Here is a 17928-nt window from a genome sequence, read left to right on the forward strand (position 1 = left end):
AGTAATAGCCTGACATTTTCTGAAAGCTGTGTTTCAGTGAGTATGACTATGTCCCAGACTCCCCATTACCTTCCCCAGATATCTCCTGTCTCATCAGCAGGGTGCACACAGCAGAAATGGCAGTACAGTTGGATACAGTTGGAAGGGAATTGCTCTTGGAGTCCTCAACAGTGACTCCGTATCCCATGAAGTCTCATGGCATCAGTTTGTACATGGGAAAGGAAACGTCCTGCTGATTTCCATGTACCAGCCTCTCTCAACTGATGACTCAGTACTCCTCCATGCTGACAAACACTTGGAGGAAGTACTCAGGATAGCACGTACGCAAGATGTACTCTGGGTGGGGGATTTCAATGTTCACCACCAACAATATCTCAGCTACAGCATTACAGATCGAGCTAGCCGGTTCCTAAAGGATATAACTGGCTGCAGGTGGTGAAGGAACAAACAAGAAGAAAATACATACTTGACCACAGCCTTACTAATCTGCCAGTTGCAGAAGTGTCTGTCCATGACAGTATCGGTAAGAGTGACCGCCGCATAGTCATTGTGGAGACAAAGTCACACCTGCATATTGAGAATACCCTCCATCATTTTGGGTGGTACTATCACGGTGCTAAATAGAACAGACTTCGAACAGATCTCGCAGCTCAAATATGGGTGTCCATAAGGTGTTGTCGGTCATCAATAGCAGCGGAATTGTACTCCCGCATAACCTCGTGGCCTGGCATATCCCCCTCGCAACAATTGCCATCAATCCAGAGGATCAACATTGGTTCAATGGAGTGTGCAGGCGGGCAGGAGTAGCACCAGGCATACCTGGCAATGCGGTCTCAGCCTGGTGAAGCCAACAAAATAGACTACTTGTGCGCCAAACAGCATAAGCAGGAAGAGCTAACTGATCCCACAAGCAACGGTTCTGATCTAAGATCTGCACTCCTTCCACATCTAGTCGAGAAATGTTGGGGATAATTAAACAACTCAGTGGAGGAAGAGATCCCACAAATGACCCCTTCCTCCATGATGGAAGAGCCCAGCACTTCAATGTATCAGAAAAGGCTGATGCATTTGCAACAATCTTCAGTCAGAAGTGCTGAGTGGGTGATCCATCTCAGCCTCCTCCAGTGGTCCCCAGCAATTCAGTTACCAGTCATCAACCAATTTGATTCAGTCCACGCGATATCCCGAAACGGTTGGAGATACTGGATACTCCATAGCGTCCATAATCTGACAATATTCTGGCAACAGTACTGAAAACTTGTGCTCCATAACTTGCCAATCCCCGAGCCAAACTGTTTCAATACAGTTGCAACAATGGCTTTTCCTGATTATGTGGAAAATTACCCCAAGTATCTCCTGTACATAAAAAGCAGAACAACTCCAATCTGGCCAATTACCATCCCGTCAGTCTACTATCGATCATCAGTAAAGTGATGGAAGGTCTCGGTGCTCTTAAGCAGCAACCTGTTCAGCAATAACCTGGTCAATGACGCCCAGTTTGGGCTCCAGCACGGCCACTCGGCTCCTGACCTCAGTACCGTGGTTCAATCATGGACAAAAGAGCTGAATTCCAGAGGTAGGGTGAGAGTGACAGCCCTTTAAAACGAGGCTGCCTTCTACCAAGTGTGGTATCAGGGGCCTTAACAAAACTGCAATCAATGTGTATCATAGGCAAACTCCCCGCTGTTTAGATTCATACCTGACATGGAGGAAGATGGTCATGGTTGATGAAGATCAGTCAACTCACCTCCAAGTCTGTAGGAGTCCCTCGAGCAGTGCCCGAAAATTTCTTCAGGGCTGCTTCATCAATGACCTTCCCTCCATTTTAAGGTCAGAAGTGGGGATGTTCGCCAATGATTGTACAATGTTCTGAAACATTTGTGGCTCCTCAGATACTGAAGTAGTCCATGTTCAAATATGACAAGATCTGGACAGTCTCCAGGCTGACAAATGGCAAGTAATATTCTGGCCACACAAATGCTAGACCATGATCGTCACCAATAAAATACAATGGTGTTACTATCAGTGAATCCCCCAGTATCAAAGTCCTGGTGGGTAATCATTGCTCAAAAACCCACTGGTCTCGCCACATAAACACAGTAACTATAAGAACAGGTCCGAAGCTAGGAATATTGCGGCGAGTAACTCACATCCTGGCTTCCAAACGTCAGTCCATCATCTCCAATTCATAAGTCAGAAGTGTAATAGGAGACTCCCAATTTGCTTTGATGAGTGCAGCCCCAACAACACTCAAGAAGCTTTATACCGTCAGGACAAAGCAGCCAGTTTGACTGTCCCTTCATCCACAATGCTCCACCTTCAACGCTCAGCAGCAGCAGCAGTGTTTTACTATCTACATGCTGCAATGAAATGATTCACCAAAGAACCTTAGATACCATCTTCCCAACTCACGACCATGTCTATCTAGAAGGACAAGGACTACAGATGTATGGGAATACCATCATCTTCAGGTTCCATCCAAGCCATTCACCATCCTGACTTGGAAATTTATCACCACTCCTTCACAATCGTTCGGTCAGAATCCTGGGATTCCCTTCCTCATGGCATTGGAGGTCAACCACTGCAGGTGGACTGCAGTGTTCAACAAGGCAGCTGGCCACCACCTTCTCAAGGGCAACTAGGGACAAGCAATAAATGCTGGCCCAACCAGTGACTCCGAGATTCACGGAATAAATAAATATAAATTAACAGAGGACGGTTGCTGTGGTGTCGCAGGGATCGGTGCTTGGGGCCCAGCTGCTCAAAATGCCCTTTAAACATTTGGTTGTTGGAATCAGATACAATATATCCCAGCCTGCTGATAGCACTAACGGATGTGGGATTGTGAGTGGGTGAAGAGGATGTAATAAAGCACCGAGAAGTTTAAGACAAGTGGAGTGAATGGGTAAATACGTAACAGGTGGAGGACAATGTAGGTAGAGGTGACGGTGTGCTCTTTGGTGGAAACGATAAATTGGCAGCCTACCATTTGAAAGGGATTGGTTGAAACATGGTGATCTACAAAGGGACGTATGCTCCTTTTTGTTCTTTCCTTCTGCATAAACCATCATTAGTTTGAATTGGTTAGCAAACTCGATGGGCCAAACGTACGACTGCACTGCCTATTTTATAGCTTCCTAAGGTTACTAACATTAACGGATATGTATATCTGTGGGGTAAGTGTATTCAGAAGATTTTTTCCATGAACTAGAATGGGGAGGCAAAATGTGTTTTCCATTCCCGATGTTTCTGTGCAGTCTGTGGGAAAGCTCTGTAAATGTTGTCACAAGCTCTCAGATGTTAGGAATGAGGTTTCTGCAGGGTCGACAGGACTGCGTTCCCATTCCCTTTTCCGACATTGATTCTTTAGGCCGGGTGTTCTGTCCAGTTTCATCCATTCAGACCTCAGAGTAGTTTGATACAAATGAGTGCCCTTGCTTGAGACCATTGAAAAGTTTATCACATGTCAGGGTCTTTGGAGTCACTATTAGGCCAGCCCAGGAAGTCACGGGAGATTCACTTCCTAAAAGTACATTATAGAAGGAAATTCTGTTTATAATCCATATTGGCTTCAAGGTCTCTGTTACTGACCCCAGATTTTAGATCTCGATATTTTATTAATTGTGTTTAACTTTCACCCGCTGCCAGAGCATTCGCCTGGTGTGGATCAGTAATCCAGTGACATTTCCACAGCACCATCTCCACATGGGGACCTGTCAAAAATCACACTGAGCAGGTTATTTCTGTGCTGCTTGCCAGCTCTGTCAAAAAGAACTCCCACAAATTTGAGTGTCATGATGGGAATGAGGAGGTGGTAATTGGTCAGATTGTAATTATTCCCGTCTTAAGGAACGGGACATAGCAGAGTAATTTTTCATATTTGCAGGGAGATGTCAGAGTTCGAGCTGGAATGGAACTGCTTCCCCAGGGACACGGCTTGTTGTGCAGCACACGTCTGCAGTCCCATTGCAGGAATGGAGTCAGGACCCATTGTCTGTGTCGTATCTACTGTGTTCAGCTGTTTCTTCATGTCACGGGCAGCGAATTAAATTGATTGAAGACTGGCATCTGTGATTTTGTGGGCATCATGATGAGGGTGAGGTGTATCATCGACTCAACACTTCTGGCAGAAGATGGTGCAGATAAAACATCCTTCTCTTTTACACTGATGTGCAGGTCTGTTCCAGTATTTAGGATGGGGATGTTTGTGGAGCCCTCTCCTCCAGTCATTTGTTTCATCGTCCATCACCATTTATGACTGAATGTGGCAGAACTGCAGGGCTTCGATCAGATCTGTTGGTCATGTCTGGTAGCTTTAATGAGTTAGCATCAGTTGTTGTGGTTCTGTTCGCCGAGCTGGAAGTTTTTGTTGCATACTTTTCGTCCCCTGTCTTGGTGACATCCTCAGTGCTCGGGAGCCTCCTGTGAACCGCTTCTGTGGTGTTTCCTCCGGCATTTATAGTGGCCTGCTCCTGCCGCTTCTGGTTGTCAGTTTCAGGTGTCCGCTGTAGTGGCCGGTATATTGGGTCCAGGTCGATGTGTTTGTTGATGGAGTTTTTGGATGAGTGCCATGCTTCTAGGAATTCCCTGGCTGTTCTTTGTTTGGCTTGCCCTATAATGGTAGTGTTGTCCCAGTAGAATTCATGTTGCTTGTCGTCTGCGTGTGTGGCTACTAAGGATAGCTGGTCGTGTCGTTTCATGGCTAGTTGATGTTCATGGAGGCGGATCATTAGCAGTCTTCCTGTTTGTCCTATATAGTGTTTTGTGCAGTCCTTGCATGGGATTTTGTACAAATCTTCACTCAAACATTGAATTAGCATCATATTAAGGTTCATGTGATTCTGACTCTGACATGTTCACCCACACTCGTCACTGAGCCATAGATGGTGTTGATGGTAATGACAGACTGAGGTGTTATCCTGGGAAAAACGTTACAGATTGTGGTTGAATGCAGGTCTGCCTCACCTGCTGCTGTGCTCTACAGCACGACATGAATACGCAGTTTCGAGCTGCAATACTTGCAATGCAACTCTGCTGTCTGTTCCCCAATTCTCACTGACACCCATTCACCCATCAGCCTTGCAGTCAGTGACCTAACCTGGTTTCTGATTTGGAAATAGTTCCATTTTCATACTCTCGTTCTGCTGAGGGTCTGTCTCCCCGGGTCATGCTTCCAAACTGACACAATCCGCAAAAACATTTAACTGATCTTAATTCAAATGTTTAATTCACCTGAATCTTTTTCCTTAAGAAATACCATCTTCTGTGTTTAAAGTCAATGTGTTTCCTCTGTTTCTTTCCCTGACCATGATTAATAGCTTTGTAGTGTCAGTGATGCCAGCATTATTTAGTTGCAGAGCCAATAATTTCTCTGGATTCCCAATCATCTTCACCACATTGTATATTTTCTCGTTTGGTTTGATGCCTTATCACTCATCGCTGCCTTGTTCTCCCATGAGTATGTTTCAATTTCTTGGCGTTGTATTTCTTGTATTATCTTCCGAATTATCCCCCGAATCTCCTTTCATTGCTGCTCCATGGTCTTACCTGCTCCGCTCCCCTTCCAATTAACTCTGGCCAGCTCCACCCGCATGTCTTTGTAGTTACATTGCTTAATTATAACCACATTACATCTTGAAGAGAGCATTAGACATAAACTGAAAGAAGGAGTTTTGGGAGATGGGACACGAAGAATAAATCGTGGATTTCTTAACTAGATACAAAGGGACAACGAGAGAGAGGATATAGATATGGAAATGTGGAAAATGAGAAAACGACATTATCGAAAGAAGTAGATGAACATCCCCCAATGCTTTGGCGATGCCTGTGTGCTGTGTTTCTTTGTACAGTGCATGTACAACAGAGTAATATGTTCAAATGCTGGGTCTGATGCCAGAATATTTATCTCCAATAATATGATAGACACTAGCTTTGGAAAGAACACAGCAGGCCATCATATTGAAATCCCAGAAGAAAGGGGATTAACTGAAATAAGTTGGGACACCAGAATCAAGAATTTGGAGCACATTTCCTGGAAAGAATGAGAGACTAGAATTGGGAATCCCAGAAAAGGAGGGAACGTTGAGAGGATCAAATCATGTTTTAGTATTTTATCAATTTTATACATCATATGCATCATTTTTCGTTAACTGTGTCTCTGTTGTTCATTGACAATGTGTTGTGCACATATGAAAAATGCGACTTACCTGCACACACACATTGATTAAACACTGTATATAAAATCATTTTTCCACCATTGAAACTGTCCTGTTATCGTGTTACGAGGATATATGAACACCAACAAGCCACCAAAAGACATAACGCACTATCATTATGTTCCATAAATACAGACAAAGAAAGGTCACCACTTTGACTGGGACAAAGCACACACACATACTAAGACATGCAAGGACCGTCTTAGAGGAATGGTATTCTAACCAGAAGTCCATCAATAAACGCATCAATTTAGATCCTGTCTGCATTCTCTTGTTCAAGTAACCGGAAATGACATCACCCACTTTAAGAAACCAAGACCTATAATTAGAAAGGCGTCACATACCACCAGAGCTTCAGCGGATACTCTCACTGATGATGTTACCTAGTCATGGTGACGAAGCTTCTGAAAACAAGCCTTGAAGCTCAGCGAGCTAACTTGCACACATATAAATTGTTATTTTTTGTTTATTAGTGGAATTTATGAGTTCTCTGTCTATCACGTTTTGACAGATTATCATGTGAGCTTTTCTAGGCGTGTGGTTTTAATTTACAGAGGGATTCGACATTGATGTCATAACTGTTTGGGGCCTTGCCATTTGGCACTTGGACCAACGTGAACAGATTTGAGATACAACAGGCCCCAGATAATTCCAACTCATTGCAATTAGTGACTTTGATCTTCAAATAAAACCAGTGGGAAAATTTGTTTTATTGTGTTACTTGTGGTTGGTTAAATGAAAAGTGAGGGAAATGGCTTTAAACATTACTAAAGAGGTTCCCAAATTTTCCAAGGAAGTTTAGAGAGACAGAAGGAGGACATTTTTTAGAATTAGCAAATAGGTTGGAATTGTTTTTAAGCAGGGATGAAAGAGAAGTTGAAATTGTAATGGAGTTGGTCAAGCACTTTGATGTATCAGAGAAATAGGCAACTGCCGTATAGTTATAAAAACCTTAAATTGCAAATGTGGCAACTGGAGTTAGAAGATAAATAAACGGACGGAAACAGAGAGAGAGAGAGACGAAAGTGAAAGAGAAGAAAAAGAAAGAGAGAGGGGATTTGAAATTCAGAAGTTGGGAATTAGACAGGAAAGTTAAATTAACAGGATGGAGATGAAGGGAGAATGTAGGGGTGTATACAACTAGGTTAGTAACTTGCCATATTTCGGTGAGAAAAATGTCAAAATCTTTTTTATTTCATTTGAAAAAATGGCTAGGCAGATGACGTGTCCAGTGAACTTGTGGGTGATGCTACTTCAGGCTAAGCAGGTGGGCACAGCTGGTGAGATATGTGCAGCACTGTCTGATGGGGGGTCAAGAGATTATCAAGATGTCAAACTGGCTAGTTTGATTGGTTATGAATTGGTACTAGAAGCATATAGACAGAAGTTCAGAAAAATAGAGAAGGAATCAGATCAGACTTATACTGAGTTTTAAAGAATTAACCAGTCATTTTGACAGGTGGTCACTGGCCTTAAAAATGGATAAGACCTGTGAGGCTTGAAGGGAGATTATTCTGCTGGAGAAGTTAAAAGACTCACTTCCAGAGATAGTAAGAATTCATGTGAATGAATATAACGTCCAAGAAGTGAGAAGCGCGGCAGAAATGGCAGGTGAATATGCATTGTGACATCTGATGAAATTTAACTTCTGGCAGGAATTTCATCCTGTGAGGGATAGACATTGGGAGAATGGACGATCACACATTACAAAGCGAACAGTAGCTCACAATAGTTTACCATAGGTGAAGAAAGAAGCTCAAGAGGTTTGAAAGGTAGTGAAAGGCCTCCGGTGCTCTCACTATAAGGGAGTAGAACACATAAACTTACAGTGCTGGTGGTTTAAAAAGGGCACAGGGAAAAAGTTGTTTTCACTGCGGTAAGCTGGGACACACCGTGCTGGGCGTTAAAGGAAGACACTTTGGGGAAAGATGCGGTAGAAGAGGCTAAGCCCAGTGGCATTAGTGAAACTGGTAAAGGAGACCCCAAGTGGAGCCGAGGAGCTGCAGGAAATTGCACAGCCTTGGCAAGGGCTGGGTATGGAGGCAGTGCCTGATCTCTCTAAAGAATTCACCTCTGTAGATAAAGTTTACTCAGAAAGAACGGGGGAGTTGGACAAGAAGTTATAATTTTGTGAGATACGGGATCTGCTCAGTCTCTAATAGTTGAGAAGTGAGGCTCCGGAAAAGCACAACAGATCAGGCAGCATCCGAACAGCAGGACAATCGAACATCAGGCGGAAACCCTTCGTCAGGAACATGGTGAGGGGACAAGGGGGCTGAAAGATAAAAACAAGTGTAGTAGCTGAGCTGGTGGGAGGGTCACTGGGAAGGAAATAAGAAGATGTACGTGGGAGTGATAGTGATATGTCGGAGGGTAGGGTGGAGTCGATAGATGGAAAGGAAGATGGCTAGCTATGGTAGTCCAAGAAGGCAGTGCTAGTTTGAACAGTTGGCTATGGGAAAGGTTGGTGGAGAGGAGATTTGGAATTTGGTGAAGTCAACGTTGATGCTATACAGTTTGAATACTCCAGCTGTCCTACCACCAATAGGAGTCCTATCACCCTCCTGTCCGACCTACCACCATCATACCCCGCTTGCATCTACCTATAGCCTTCCAAGCTCCCTTCCACCTATCTCCACCGCCACCCTCCCATTTATTTCTCAAACTCTTTCCCCCTCCCTTACCTCCCACATTCCTGATGAAAAGCATTTATGCCTGAAACGTCAACGCCCCTGCACCTCGGATGCTGCCGACGTGCTGTGCTTTCCCAGCCCTACACTTTTCAACTCTCATCTCCAGCATCTGCAGCCCTCACTTTCTCTCACCCTCTAATAGTAAGAAATGAAAGTTTTTTTCACTCTTCTGGCATGTTAATCAAGTGCATGTCAATTTGTGGAATGGGGACAGAAATTAAGCAATCCCTTGCGTAAAATCAGGATGGGATGCCAAATCAAGATAAGGGATGTAACAGTAACAGTGAGTAACAGAGTGTCAGTTCCAGGAATACAGTTTATTCTTGGGAACGATTTAGCAGGAGGCGAGGTGCGATAGGCACCCCTTGTGGTGGAGCAGCCAAAGGAAGACTAGGGAATTGGTGAGTTAAAAGAACGTTAACCAGGAATTTTTCCAGACTGTGTAGTAACAAGATCCCACTGTAATAAGTTGCAGCAGGAAGGAAAAACGAACGAAAAAGACAAATGGGTTGATGCACAATCAACTGACCCCCTGTTTGATATAACGGTGCAGGAAAAGCCTGAACAGGCACAGAAAAGGAATCAGAAAATATTGTTGAACGTTATTAACTTAAAGATAGAACCATAAAATTAAAATGGAGACCCCGATAGGTTGCTGCAGAAGGGAAATGGGCCGATGTGCACCAGATTGTGTTAGCAGTAACGTATAGTGTTACGGGTAGCTCATAAACTAACTGCAGGCGGTCCCTTGGGTGTACAGAAGACTCAGGTTAAGGTACAGAACCATTTCTAGTCGCCTGGAATGCGCAAGGACGCTGTTAATTTTTGTTGTACGTGACACACATACCAAATGGTAGGTAAGTAACAGCAGTAATAAAACCAGCACCTTTCTGGCCAATTCCTGCATTCGAAGAACCTTGCACGGGGATTATGATTAATTGTGTAGCTCCCCTTTCTAAAGTAAAAGTGGAAACCAATATTTGCTGACCATAGTGGATGCATCTACCAGATTTCCAGAGGCAATTCCATTATTGGAGTGTCAAGGCAAAAAGGGAGGTGGAGGAGTTGGTACCTTTCTTTACTCACTGTGGACTGCCCAGAGAGATTTAGTCAGACCAAGTGTCTCATTTTACCACTCAACTGTTTAAGGAAGTCATGGATGGCTTAGGAATACAACACTTCAATTCATCAGCGTCCCATTCTGAATCCCAGGGAGCCTTGGAAAGTTAGCATCAGACGCCGAAGACTATGTTAACACCGTACTGTCAGGGTTGGCCAAATGATTGGGATAAAGGTGCCCCATTAAATTGTTTGCCATTAGAGATGCCCCAAATAAATCTATTCACTTTACTTCCTTTGAGTTAATATTCGTACATGAAGTGACAGCTCCTTTGAAATTAATTAAATAAAAATTGACAGGACCGAAGTCGGAAATCTCACACTTGGATTATGTGTATGAGGTGAAGGAGAGAGTAGATGGAGTAGGTGAGTTTGCTAAACAGTATCTGAAGAGCACAACATAGAGTGAAGTAGGTGGCAGATGAAAACACTGAAACTTTGAAGATTTCCCGTTGGGATGACGTATTAGTATTGCCACCAGTGGTAAGAAATCTCTTCAAAGCCAGGTTTAGTGGCCCTTTTCAGATTAAAAAAAAATGTGGAGTCAGTTAAACTATCAAGTAAAGATACCAGAGATGACAAATAAACGTTCCGAGTATTTCATATGAATGAATAATGCACCACCACATTTAAGACTCAGGAACAGAGCTGTGGCCAGATGAACAAATTGTGCAGGTTGTCTGTATGATGTAGTGATCTTTAGCAAGTGATTGAAAGCTCTCATGTTACAGTTGACAGAGCATTTTGAACGATTACAAAAAGCAAACTTGGGAATAAACTTAAAGAAAACAGAATTCTTGAAAGCAGAGGGGTCGTTCCTGGGACATTACATTGGCCATGGAAGGTTGCTTCCATGGAAAACAAAGACGAAGGGCTTTGAGGAATTTCCACGAGCATCCTCGAAGAAAGAGGTGCTTCGATGTTTGGAACTGAGTGGATTCTATCAGACGTTTGTTCCAAACTTCAGCAGTGTATGGGCACCACTGATGGATTTATTAAAGAAGAACACAGTATTGTGGTGAACAGAACAATGCCAGGAGGCATTTGAGAATTTTAAAGCAGGATTAATCACCGCACAGTTTTAGCTGCACCAAATATTCTGAAACCCTTTGAAAATTGTGTTTGATTTTCGGGATATAGGGCTCGGAGATGTATTGATACAGAATGATGATGATGGAACTGTTGGCTACTTGTCGAAAAAACTCAATATCCACCAGAAAAAAAATACAAAATCTCCATTATTGAACAAGAATGATTAAGTTTCACACTGGCCTGACAATATTTTAATGTGTATATGACAAACAAATTGTCGGAGATGGTTGTGGACAATGACACATTTATCGCATTTTTTGGAATAGTTAAAGAGCAGAATATGAGACTATTTCATTGGAGTCTTACCTTACCGACTTCATACTCACAAAATGTACATGCTGCGGATCCTACAATGTGATAGCAGATGTGTTTTCGCGGATTTAAAGGAAAAAGTATAGGTAAGATTTACCTTATTCCAGTGTTATAATAGTGTGCAGAATTAATATGAATGATAAAACTGAGATCAATACTTTTGTATTTCATAAAATTGGGATTAAGAATTAGAGGAATAGAAATGTAGCCATCTTTTCATTCTGCTGTTTCATTTTATTTCCTGAAGTGAGGAGATGTTACGAAGCCAAAAACATGTAGGGTAATTAAAAACAGAACGGGGTTTTGCCGAATAGAAATTAAAGCCACAGATGCCAGCTAAATGTCACACTGTTCCACATGTCACCATTAGCTGAGAAATAGATACCTGAGTTTTGGTTGCTGTTTTGACAGCCATTCAAATGCAACCAAAGAGTTTAAATAACGCTCAGGATACCAGAAGCCAACAGAATTTGAATATTATTGTTTGGACACCTGGACAGGAATCAAATTATGAGAATTACTATATCATGGTGAGTATACAAACCCAGCATTTTGAAAACTGGTGGGTGAGCTACTGCCATCCAACAGCAGAACCACTGCTGTAGAGCAGGAGTGCTAACTGGCCATCTCAAATACACTCTATCAAAGATACATGTTCATGTAAACGTACTTGCAATAAAAAAAATGACCAGGGAGATCAGCAGCTGAAAGAGTGAACACAGTGGGGAAGATAAAGACTGTGTGGTCTTGAGATTGTAATGTTTAATATGTGGGCTGTTGGAACAGCATATTTTTACAGAGTTGGAGTCAGATAGTAAGTAGCTTGTATTTGTGAATAGTTGATGTTTAGTGTTCACTATTAAAGTTAAGAAACAAACTTGTTAATGTTTGTTTAAATAGTCGAATATAGGAGATCTGTGTCACTCATATTTTAACAGATTACGAGGTGAGGCGAGCTTTTCTGGGTGTTTGGTTTTTAATTAACAGAGGGGTTCATCTCCACCTTGTAAATGTCCATCCACGTTAGCCCCATTTCCCTGCAGTTGGTCCATATCTTTCCAGTCCTTTCCTATCGACATAATTATCCAAATGCATTGAAATGTTGTTAATGTTCACCCCCCAACCACATCTTCTGGCAGCTCATCCATGTGCCAGCCTCTGTGTAAAGAAGTGGCCCCACAGGTTCCCTTTTATTCCTTCCCCTCGAACCTTAAACTGATCCCCTCTAATCCTCAATTCTGTACACCTGGGAAAAAGACTGAGATCATTAACCCTATCCATACCCCTCGTGATTTTATACAGCACTATAAGGACTCCCTCAGTCTCCTACACTTTAACGAAAAGTCCTAGCTTGTCCAACCTCTCCCTATAACGCAGACCATTGGGTCCTGGAAACGTCTTTGTAAATTTCTTCTGCACTCTTTCTAATTTAATAACATCTTCCCTATAACAAGGTTACAAAAACTGAACACAATACTCCAAGTGCGGCCGTACCAAAGTCCTGTGTAACTGCAGCATAAGTTTCCAACTTCTATACTCAATATCCAGCCTGATGAAGGCCAATGTGCTAAAAGCCTTCTTCACTGCCCTGTCTACGTGTGACTCTACTCTTAGAGAACCGTGCCCGTGAAAACCAAGGTCTCTCTGCCCAATGCACCCCTTAAGACCCTCCCATTCACCGTGAAACTACTACCTTGATTTGAGTTTCCAAAATGCAAGACGTCACACATTTTTATTAAATTTCATTTGCCATATCTCGGCCCACTTCCCCACCTGATTAAAGTCCTGCTGCAATTTCTGATAAACTTCCTCACTGATCACGCTACCACTTATTTTAGTGTCATCTGCAAACGTACTAATCATGCCTTGTACATTCTCAACCAAATCATAGATAACAAACAGCAATGAACACAGCCTCCAGTCTGACTATCATCCTTCAACTAAACCCTCTGCTTCCGATCATCAACCCAACTGTGTATCCGACTGGCCAGTTCCTCCAGCATTCCACGTGATGGAACTTTCCAGAGCAGCCTGTCATGTGGAACCTTATCAAAGGCCTTACTGAAATCCATAGAGACTAAATTTACAGCTCTGTCCTCGCAAATCTTCCTGGTCACTTCATCAAAGAACGCTAACAAATTTGGGAAGCATGATCGCCTACTCACAAGTCTACTCTGACTGCTCTGAATCAAACACTGTGTAAGTAACAGGTGCAGTCAATGGTATGGTGTCCTTCATTGTAAGATGATTCGAGTACATAAGCAAAGCTATCTTCCTGCTGTTGTCGAGCCTTGTGGAGAGAGCTTTTGGGACACTCTCTACAGATTTGATCTCCTTTGTAAGGAGTGATATCCTCCCCACAGATACAGATGGCGATATCATGAGGGTAGAGTGAAGAACCTGAGAGTTTAATCTGCAAAGCTGTGAAATACGAAGAAATGGTGATGCTGAAACGAGGTGTAGCAGGTGTATTTCCAAAAGATACATTGATAGGGTGAGAAATTCCATACTTTACCCAGGACTGATTGGTGTGATTTATTGTCACGTGTACCTCAGTACAAGGAAACACTTTCTTTCTGAGCAGTGGAGGCAGATCATAGTAAGCATGGCCAGAGAGTTCATAGTACGGAAATAGACTTCGACAGAGTAAGGCATACAGGTTACACTGCAGAAGATAAGCACTCGACAATATCAACATGAGCAAGATCAGCATTATTTGAACATAGAGAGTCGATTCATCAGTCTTAGGTGAATTTCCTAATAGTTTACATGCCTAAATTAACTATCCCCATGTTATTGTGCAGTCGGCATGTGAGCCCGTACTGAACGTTAGGTTGCATATAATCCCCAACAGCAGCCACAGAAGCTTCGATCTGAAACAGGTAGCCATTCCCACCAACTTCCGCCCTACATAGAGAACACCAGGCTGGCTTCTTGGAGATGGAAGGTGCCTTCATGAGACTTCACATAAGACATATGGCTTCCCTCCTCAACACTAGAAAACCACGTTAAAGTCCCACGTGTGTATCATGAGCAACGGAGCCAGGAGGAACAACGTGGAGCAGTCTGTCTGTGCAGCCTCTGCTCCACTTGTTCATCATGTTGGAGCATCAATCTGGAGACAGTGAGGACTGCCAATGGTGGAGATTGTTGTAGAGAGTAGATTGCTGGAAAAGCACAGCAGGTCAGGCAGCTCCGAGGAGCAGGGGAATCCACGTTTTGGGCATAAGCCATTCATCAGTAATCAGCATCAATTACCTCATTCTGTCCCTTTGCAAGTACGTTGAGGGGAAATGGCCTCGTACTGTTCCTGTGTAAGTGACTTAAGGGCTGAATGGCCTCCTCCTGTTCCTGTGTAAGTGACTTAAGTGCTGAATGGCCTCCTTCTGTTCCTGTGTAAGAGACTGAAGGAGCTGAATGGCCTCATCGTGTTGCTGTGGAAGTGGCTTTAGGGACCGAATGGCCTTCCCCTGTTCCCGTGTAAGAGACTCCAGGGGCTGAATGGCCTCCTCTTATTCCTGTGTAAGTGACGCAAGGGACTGAATAGCTTCTTCCTCTTCCGATTGGACAGGACCAAGGGCCTGCTTGGGTTACCCCGGTTCCTGTTTGACAGCTCGATGTGCTGACAAGTGTGATGATGCTGCAGGCTTTGAGAGGTTATTTTGTCCTGGTTTCTTTTCAGAGAGAGATTGAATGATCGTTACCAAACTGGTTAGTTAAGGCCACTGAGTAAACAGCTAGGGAGGTTTTGGGTTAATTTCAATGCAGACTGAATGGGTGTGGCCAGCTCTCACAAATAACGATCTCTGGGTTTTGGTTTCTAAGTAGCATCAGAAAGTATTGGGGACTCCACAGAGTTGGAAGCTTCAGTGACTATCTCCTGGCTGCTACTCTCTCTGAATTTTCTCTTGGTGCTGTTTTTAATTCCTGGATTAGAGAAATGTTTGTGACAATCTGTGTCTGAATTTTCCTTTTTTGCCAGGGGTTGTGTTTATGGGATTTTCCTATATTGGTTCAGTTAATTAGCAATAGTTCCTAGAGTTGTTATTCTGTTAATTTGTCCAATAGAACTGCATTTTTCTAAATTCCTCTTTCTTTGCTTTCATTATATCTTTCGTATTTCAATAAATAGTGTTTAGCTTCATACCGAGTAGTTTGACCTATCACATTGCATCTGGAACAATCACTTTATATTCTGTTTAAAATTTAAAAAAAAGTCTAGGTTACCGCCTTCCAATATTTTCGAGGGGCTCTGGTGTGGTCCATCACACTAGACTCCTTCTCTTCCTGAGTAATATGCTGGAGGCAATGAATGGGCTGTCCCTGTTCTTCTTCAATAGTATCAATGGGCTGAATGGCTTCCCCATATTCCTGTGAAACCAGCGTGAGGTGCTGAATGAACTCTTATTTTACTGTGGCAATGTGCAGTGTCAGGCAGTGCTGGTAGATGAATGTTACGGATCATTTAACAGCACATGGCTCAATGGAGTCTGGGTCTTGCTGCACATAGACACAGACTAGTTCAGGAGTTGAAGGGGGTACAAAATGTTCTGAACATTGTGGAATCTTCAGTGACCATCCCAACTTCTGATCTTATGTTGGTGAGGGTGGGAACGGGAGACATTGATGAAGCAGCTGAAGCTGTTTGTGAAGAGGAAGCTACCCTGAGGAACTCCCACAGAGGTGACCCAGGACTGAGATGATGAACATCTTCCTTTGTGCCATGTTTGACTCCAAACACTGGAGAATTTACTCTGATTCCCATTAAATCCAGTTTTGTTTCGCTCCTTGATGTCAGCAGAGGTCAACCACTGCCTTGATATCAGGGCCAGTCATTTGTACCTGCACCCTTGTCTCAACCTCTTTTGTTCATACCAATAAACCATGATATAGGAGCAGCAAGTGTTTTCTTCAAACAGGTGGGATTGAATGTCAGGATTTCTCGTCTCAAGAGTGTTGGGGAGAAATAAATGACTGAAAGTATTTGAAGAGGAGGTAGATAGATATTGATCTGTCAGAGAGTTGAGGGCTATGATAAATTGGGTATGAAAGATGATTTGAGACAGAGAGCAGATCAGTCATGACCTTAGTGAAGGGCAAGGCAGGCTTGGGGAGTGAACGACCGGTTCCTGTTAATGATGTTCTCACAGTCCGTTATTGGAACGTTCGTGGGTGTTATTTTCATGAATGTCTGTTATGGAATGTTGCACGCAGGGTGTCCAGAGTATTTTGTGAGCCATCTTTGGGTGAGGTATGGCGGTTGTATTCTCAGTGAATCTGAGTCTAAACATGACCAACAAATGAAGCACAAGTTGCAGAGAGGGGAAGCTCTGTAAAGAGAGATGAGGGGCGTCATTCATACCCGTGCCTGGATTTTCCAATTGCATTTCCCAAATCACTTCAAAGCGTATGTGACAGTCCTGAGAGGCTGAATAGTCTCCTCTGTTTCTGTGCAACAGGTTATAGGAATAAGTGGCCTCCAACTGTTCCTGTCCAGCAGGTATGCGGGGCTGGATGGAATGCAGAAACATGGGACTGAGGAGCAGGAGTGCGACATTAGATACTTTAAGCCGTCTCCACCAGGTACTAAGATTGTGAACTCAGCCCCACTTTCCTGTTTGTACACTATTACCCGTGACTCACTTCCCTGTCAAATATTTAACAAAACAGCTTTAAATCCATGTGAACATAGAGGCACAATAAACTTCCAGTGAAGAGAATTCATACTTGAAAGGTCCTTTCAGAATCCTTCGCCATCTCTCTTATAGAATCTGACAGTCATGCAGAACGGAAACAGACCCGTTAGTCCAATCTGTTCACTCCGATCAGATATCAAATCTGACCTAGTCCTATTTGCCAGCATTTGGCCAATATCCCTCCTCTTTCAGATACAATTTACATGTGCAATTGTAGCCATCTTCACCACTTCCTCTGGCAGCACTTTCTGCACACACACCACACTCTGTGTGAAACATTTACCTTCAGGTCCATTCTAAATTATTCGCCCTCTCATTTTCAAACTATGCCCTCTTGTTCGGGACTCCCCTATCTTGGGGAGCAGAACATGGCTGTTCAGAATATCGATGCCTCTGATGATTCTACAAACCTCTATAATGTCACCCTTCAGCCTCTGATACTCCAGGGGAAAACACCTCAACCTAATTAACCATTCCCTGAAGTTCAAATCTCCAGTTCTACAACCGAGTTGCACGCAGTATTCTTACAGTGGTCTCACCAACATCCTGTACAGTGGCAACATGCCACCACAACTCCATTACTCAATGCTTAGACTGATTAAGGCAAATGTGCCACATGTGTACTGACCTACTCTGTCTACCTGCGACTCCACTTCCAAGGAACTATGTACCTGCAGCCCTATGTCCCTTTGATCCACAACAGGAGCTGACAATTCAGTGCATAATTTCTGCCCTGATTTGCCTTCCCAAAATGCAAAAGCTCGTATTTATCTAAATTTAACTATATCTGTCACTCCTTGT

This window comes from Chiloscyllium plagiosum, unplaced genomic scaffold, assembly GCF_037043375.1.
Source record: "Chiloscyllium plagiosum isolate Xiang-an unplaced genomic scaffold, Cpla_swu_hap1 HiC_scaffold_47, whole genome shotgun sequence".
In the NCBI taxonomy this organism is placed as follows: domain Eukaryota; kingdom Metazoa; phylum Chordata; class Chondrichthyes; order Orectolobiformes; family Hemiscylliidae; genus Chiloscyllium; species Chiloscyllium plagiosum.